This window comes from Acromyrmex echinatior, chromosome 19, assembly GCF_024713525.1.
Source record: "Acromyrmex echinatior isolate Ae372 chromosome 19, ASM2471352v2, whole genome shotgun sequence".
NCBI lineage: Eukaryota > Metazoa > Arthropoda > Insecta > Hymenoptera > Formicidae > Acromyrmex > Acromyrmex echinatior.
Genome location: NC_141870.1, coordinates 283,354 through 291,042, shown reverse-complemented (window position 1 = coordinate 291,042; position 7,689 = coordinate 283,354). Strand labels below are relative to the sequence as shown.

The following is a 7,689-nucleotide window of genomic DNA, read 5'->3' as shown; positions in this document are numbered from 1 at the left end:
TGATTGTGATATCTATTAATCCGTATTAATCTAGTTATTGTATTGCACAGTAGCAATCCTATATTATTAATTTTTTTTAACATATGTTAAATGTATATTAACAAAGATATTGCATTCAATTATTTAAAAAACTTTGTGTGTATGTGTGTACAAAGTAATAAAAGAATCCTAAAAAAAAATCATGCCTACAAAAATTTTGTATATTTTATAATTTTAGCTACAAATGTAAAAAAATAGTATGCGCATTCTATGTTGTAAGACACTTAAAAATGAAGAATATGAAGTTTTTGAAAAATGATTATAAGAACATTAATATATTATGGATATAACATTTAAACGATTTTTTGATAAAATCAAAAACGTAGATATTATATACTTTGCGTCCAAAATAAAACGGGCCCGAAATTGTTATTTTTTATTTTTTCTTACATTCAAAACGTAAAAAATTTGTACAGATACAAATTTAAAAAAATTTTTTTCATAACTTTTAGATAAAAATGTTAATTTTATCCAAAAGTTATGAAAAAATTTTAAGCGAGAAAAATTTTTTAGCGAGAAAAATTTAATAATATAATTTATTCGTACTTAGCATTTTATGTGAGCAGTATAACACGGTGTCATAATTGGGACACTTGTATAAGACACAGTATGTTATCTATGTACGCTGTTGGAAAACACCTTTAATAATTTAGCTTATCAATACATATTGGGTTCCACACTTTTCCGAAAGCGATATGGCATAAACAAATCACAGTCCAACTTCTTAACGTTTTGATGCACAAGCGTTATATTTACACTGTTTCCAATCGCTATCACGTAATCGCCTCCATGTAATCGTGGATTTAAATAGATTAAGCAAGTTTTATCTCGAAACTATCGAACTTAATAATTTGTTGATCCATAACATAGTTAATTAATAAACCGTCTTTAAAAATTATTTATAACAAGCTTTTATTATTATTTATAACATTATTTATAACAAGTTTTTTCCCAAATGCTCTAATTGTGTATAATGTGGCTCGATCAATTATGTACTTCGCTATAGCACCTCTTCATCTACAAAAAAATTAACCTTAACGTAGGATAAGTATGTCATTAATGAACCAGTGCAGCGGATGGACCAATTAAATATTTTTGTTATTATACGTGGATATCGTGTCATTTGTGGTGGAGAAATTATAAACTAGTAAAGAAACAGTCGCCATGTTAATTACACTCCCCATATAGTACAGAATTTGCAGTAATATTACTGCAAAATCTCTGCAATATAGCTGCAACATGCAATGCTGTTGCAATATTGCAATAATTGCAACGTTTTCGTTGCGCCCACCTGATCCCTACAGCACAAAAATTGCAGCAGTATTGCAGCAGTACATTTTTGTGCATTTTAATCTTATTTTCCTGGATTTTGCAAAGATTACTAAAACTATTTAATGGAAATATACTTTATTAACTTCAAATCCATTAAAGTTGAAAATGTACGCTTTAAAATGAGATACTTTACTTTCAGAAAATATTTACATTTAAGCACGGTATTATGTGATAATTGATACATTTCCATGAATGGGGGGGGGATCAATGATTAATCCATTTCACGTTGAGTGAAACAAATGGGTGTGGCAATTATGGTCATAAGAAATGTTTGTCAATTCAATGATAAAGCATAGTTCTGTAATTATTTGTTTTATTATATAACTATTTTATGTTTCTTTATAAAAGTTTATATTTTAGTTTATATTATATTTTATTATCTTACGTAGACAATTTTATGTGATAGATGCAATTAATGTTTACTTTATTTTATAATTTTTTTCGATTATTTTATACAAAATATGTATTGTTTAGTTTATAAATTTTAAGATTTGTAACTATAAGAATTCTTTCAAGAATGACTTTAATAAACATCATATTTTCAGTAAATTTTCATTATTTGACCCAATATTTTGTAGTGTAAATGTTTAATATTCAATTTTCAGTTGGTCCAATAATGAATAACCGGGGGGTGGTCTATCCAACCAATTCAATAATTGTAAAAAATAAAGTAATAATAAGTTCTCATTCTAGTCTCACAAGAATACATTTTCAAAGATAATATCCTGAAAGGAAAAGATTTTCGAAAGTAATGTGCACTGTACAATTTGTTTTTCGGCGTAAAAATATAATTTATATTTTCTTTGTCGTAAAATATGCTTTAAAATTATGTGAAACTTTTTATAATAATGATTTTTAAAATAAAAAGAGCTTTATTCTTCCGGTTCTTCTTATAAAGAAATTATGTACAATATAAAATATATATATTTATATTTGTAAAGTTCATACATTATAAATAAACTTAGAAAAATTTAATTGAGAAATTGTTAAATGTTTTATTTACTTTATCATTTTAAATATTTATTTTTATATGAGAATATTTTGAATTTCTTCAAAAGCAGAATAATACATAAAACATAATTTATTTTCAAAAATATAACGACATTATCGATTCGAGTCCAAAAAATTGTTGTATTGGAATATTGATAAAAATATGACAATTACATATTTAACTATACTTAGTCTTTTTGCATCAATTAAATTTTTTCAATTTTAGATAATATATATGGCGATATCGCCAAGTACCATGCTCTACGCGACTAGTGCATCTCTCAGTGAGGGGAAAAATCCCGACACTCGTTATACTGAGAAATCGAGTGGTGTGCAAATATATTGAGTGCGAACGAATGGCCAAGGCAAGAACGGGAAGGAAACGGCGGACAGAGGCTGTCAAATTGCAACGTCGACAAATTCCTTGCGCTCAACAAAATGGCCAAAGTTACTCGCTCGTCACTCGCTTGCTATTTCAAGTTCTTGCTCGACGACCATTGATAACCGATGATATTTTGTCGTCTAGATCAACAAGACTTTGTCCTGACGAAATTCTGTTATCTTGCCGCATTTGGTTAAAGTAAGGATAGACCTTAAAGCCTGAGATCAAGCTCGTTATTTCTTTTTTTTTTTAAAGTTAGCCATTAAGAAATCTATACTTACATCTACGGGATTATACATGTGCTACTTTTTGTGCATTATATTATTATATATTTTTTAATGTCACATTTTTTAGTTAATTTAAATTAAATTTTTTAACAAAAATATCTCTTGATTATAAGGTATTATAATATTTTAATTATAAATAAAGAAAAATAAAGAAGAAATTTGCAAAAACTATGCAAATTTCAGAAAGTTAAGTTAGATTACGAAATTATATTCTTTTATTTTAGGCGGCGTTTATTATAATAACATTAAAACTTATAAATATATATAGATATATGCCGATCGGCATTTAGGCTGTGCACGGGCTGATGAAGTAAGGGGCAGGAACCAAGCTGAAAATCGGCCGAAATGTGCAAGTAATTTTAGCCCTGCTCTAAAAGTAAGTAGCCTATTTTTGGAAGGAAGATAGTACAATAGTAGGTGATGATTCTTTATTTTCGGAATGTAGATGATGCTTTAATTTTATTGCTGAATGTATAAATATTAATCTTTCGAACAGCTTCATATGTACATTAATTTTTATACGAAAAATTAAAAATTTTCAATTTCAATCACATTTCGAAGATTATTCATTCTTAAATAAAAAAGAATCGTATAAATTTTGTTCAATTTAGATTGTCAATAATACTTCATCTGGTTGGATATTTATTTAAATATGTGCAAAAAATATTAATTTCGTATTAATAGTAATATATATTAATTCTTGATTATTGTTTTACATAAATTTAAGAAAAGGAACATATATACAATTTTAATTAAATGCTATATTATTTATTATATCTTTCTTATTTGATTTATGAAATAAAGTTGCTTTGAAATTTATTTATTTATATAGTATTGTTTTATGTGTTTATAAGTAAAATTATTACCTAAAAATTATTATCACAATAATGAGCAAATGGAAAACAATGGATATTAATTGTCAAAGTTAAGCACTAATTTCTAGATATTTTATAACAATGAATGTAAATTTGTTATTTCACATTAATAATGAAATTTAAACTGTTGATAGTTACTTGATTATAATTAGTTATTTAATATTTTTAAATAAGTTTAATTTAAGGTTAAATTTTAATATTAAATTTTAAAAAGCGTTATTCTAAGTCCAAATATTGATAAAAATTGATATTTCAGTTTTATAGTAATTAATAAATATAATTATTGTAAGTATAATGATCTACTTATTTTTTATTTTTCTAACTCTTTTGTTCTTTGCTTTTTTATCCCACTTGAGAATGTTACAAAGATTTATTAATCTCATTTCCTTGAGAAAAATTAATTTTAATTAAAAATAAAAATTACTTGATCAAAAAATAAGATTTAACTGGGTAATATTTAAAGAAAAAGTTCCTATTACATTTACGTTTAAAGTAGAATGTTGCTCGCATTAATTGTATGTATTCGAAAGTTTATTGGTAAAACAAAAGCAGGAGTTGTTACTTAAAAAAAAAGAAATGATTCGAAAATTGTATATAATTTTTAATTTTTTTATAGAATATATGTGATTCATTTTCTTCTAAAATTTTTTTCACTTTTGAATGTTCTGTATATTTGGATATTCTTTGTATTTTTCGATATGTTTTTTTTAAGTTTCACATTATTTTATTTGAATGAGAAAGAAGCATATTAGATGCTTAGATACTCACATGCTAATTATTTTTTTCAAACTAAACGGAATATTTTTTTTTTAGATTGCGCAAATTTCGCATTATATGACGTTATTTCGAAAGTTAAAAATAGCTGTGATATAAAAAGATTCGTGGGAAAAGAAGAAAATTTTATATTCATGAAGTATTTTAAAGTCGTGATGTCCCAGAAATGGGTACGAAATATAGTACTGACTGTTATGCAAGGGAATAGATTGGTAAACGTAGAACCCTATTTAGATGCGAGTCCATGATTTGCACCCATTTCACATAAACCTTCTTTCTTTTTCCCTTTTTCTCTCTTTCTTTCGTAGCGCTTAAGCTTTTGCTTAAGTCGATTGAAGAATATCATTTTACGGCTATCCTAAATTATGGTCGCACATTTATATGATATCTACAAAATAATCGGTACTAAACTATTTATTTAATAAAAAAAAATTAATTTAATTAAGTAGTTAATAGGGGAAGGTGGGATAAGATCTCTTAAAATAGGTATATTTTGTTTATTAATGATAAGAAATAAATAAAGTTTAGTAAAGAAACTTTGAAATGTTTACTACAAGATCAAAATGTTGAATTTTTTCATATCTTACAAAAGTTTATATTACATACCTACTATTAAGATTTTTAAAACTTAATTTTGTTTTACTCTTTAGGTAGAGTAAAATAGATCACCCAATGAGAATATGAATCAAGTCTAGATAATAAGCCGATACAGCGATGTATTGAAATCATTTAACTGATTAATTTTAAATCAAAACTGTGTATTATGTATTAAATATTTTTGAATAAAGAGGAATTAATTTAACATTAATTATTTTATTGCACATAAGTTTTAGCTTTTCGTTTAAAAAAAAAAGGAAAAATATATTATTAGGTGTTGGAATTAATTCGTAGCGTTTTTTAATGAAAGAATGTTATTTATTTCACATGAGCATTAAAAAATACATTAATGAAAGTACTTCCCATCACTTGTAAAACGCTACGAATTAATTCCAACACCTAATATAAAATGCATTTTTATTTTTTTAAATTTAAATTTCTTTTTAAATAACTCACGAGGAAACTAATTTTATGTTCATTCAGCAGATGGAAATAGTTACTAATAAAATTTGATAAATAAATCATTTTACCTCGTTGTCCGTTCATGTTTCATCCCACTTTCCTCTAAAATTTGATGTTATAAATATAAGTATATTATTTTGTTGTAAAATTTGAAGTAATGATTCCTATTATATTTTAAGATAATATTATCTACGCCCTGCATTTTTTGAAAGTTTGTTCTGTTATAGTACATATATCATTTAAAAATTTTAATAATGATCATTAATATCAATTTTTTGTAGAAAAGTGCAGAAAAATTTAATTTGTTATCTGTGCCAAGTGTTTAAAACAGTTGATACAGTTGATAACTGTTTATACTCGTATATTTTTTTCTATCCTTTGTATATTTAAAAATATTCTAAATTGTCATCTATTTTTTATTATTAACCCTTATTAATACACACCTTCATTTTTGGCATCCTTACTACACATGATAGGTCATGATAGTCTTTCATGTCTTGGAAATAAAGACGCTCTTTTTTCTGGATGCACGGAGATCTATAGACGTGCGGAGCAATATCTTGTTAACCGGGCACCATCAGCGATCCGACATCCACCCCTTTATCTTCTTCGCACTTCTCTCGTTCTCCTATTCTTTGACATGGACGTAGATGTGACATTCTATAACTCGTCTCCGCCCTTGAATACGGTCCACAAGGAAAATTGTGTCTCATTTAGATTGAGATTGCGGTTGATAAAAGATCACTCGTACTGACTGTAAATTGAAATTCAAAAGGAAATTTAAGAAAAGAAGAAACTGCGATATGCGCGTATAGCAAGGAAAGGAGAGAAGAGAGACTTCGTATCAGACGGTATCAGTGGCACATCTAACGGGTTAAGCAAGCGGGGAGCAAGAGAGATACAAGGACAGAACACACACACACGCACACGCACACACGCACACACACACACACACACGCGCGCGCGCACACACACTCACACACACACACACACACACACACACACACAAAACACACAAATATGTATATGTATATATAAAATAATTATTTTAGAAATTAATGGGGGATACCTCTCAAGTGACTGGATCCGCACGATGTGGCGCGGCGATGAGGGGGAGATTTACCGCCGACGCGCGGTGGGGCGCATGGGAGGAGTGTGCAAATGGCGACACGATCTAGGACCCACCAATCGCTGAGCGCGACGGAAAGCCGAATAGAGGTCAGATCACGCCCACCGTGCGTGACGCGTTGTCCTGCGCGCGAGAGCGTGATCCGCGCTTATTCTCAGCATACAGTCGACCAGTCACCACTCAGACAGCGTATCTACTGCTGTCAGTTACGCGATCTCTTTTCCTTCTTCTATTAGAGCGCGCTGCTCTCTTCTTCTCATCTCATTTCTTTCTTTCTTTCTTTCTTTTTATCTGTTGATTGCGCTTTCACTGATTTTATTCGACTAGCGCAAAGTTCGGAAAAAAAAAACCAAAAAAACGCGGTAGTGTTTATGCGTGCGGGATCGACGGGGAAAGGAGCGTTATTCGATTTGCGATTTTGGAGGGTGGAGTCGATGGCGCTCCATCTACGACGCGATTATGTGTCGCTAATTATGAAATTCTCTTCGCTTCTCCATCTCATTATTGATTGATATGAGAAGGGAAATAAATAGAAATCACGGTTAATCGATCTCGTGTCAGCAGAGACAGGGCTGTGGTGAGAAAAAAAGCGTCAGATTTTTTCGAACGTTTTTAAGCGGGAAAAGTGTTTAAATGTCAGTGATATATTGAGCCGATAGTGTACGGGGCTTCTATGAGAAGTCTACTGCTGAAAATTGAAGCACAGTGTTTAATAGTGATTGTAAAGGAGTTATATTCTGAAGCAAAATCAAATGGCTCTTCGTTTGTTGCCATTTTGAAAGGGTGTTCTTTAATTAATTGACATGCATGTGGAGAAATTTA

The 7,689-nt window shown here is 28.9% G+C and overlaps 1 long non-coding RNA gene across 1 annotated transcript; it reads right to left on the bottom strand.

Moving 5' to 3' along the window:
• Positions 1 to 405: 405 nt before the first annotated feature.
• LOC105147268 (uncharacterized) lies at positions 406 to 6,947 on the bottom strand. Its single transcript, XR_015548262.1, has 2 exons — positions 6,808 to 6,947; positions 406 to 6,492 (listed from the first exon to the last, which is right to left on the bottom strand). It is a non-coding gene; the product is annotated as an uncharacterized LOC105147268 (long non-coding RNA).
• Between the last annotated feature and the right edge of the window lie 742 nt (positions 6,948 to 7,689).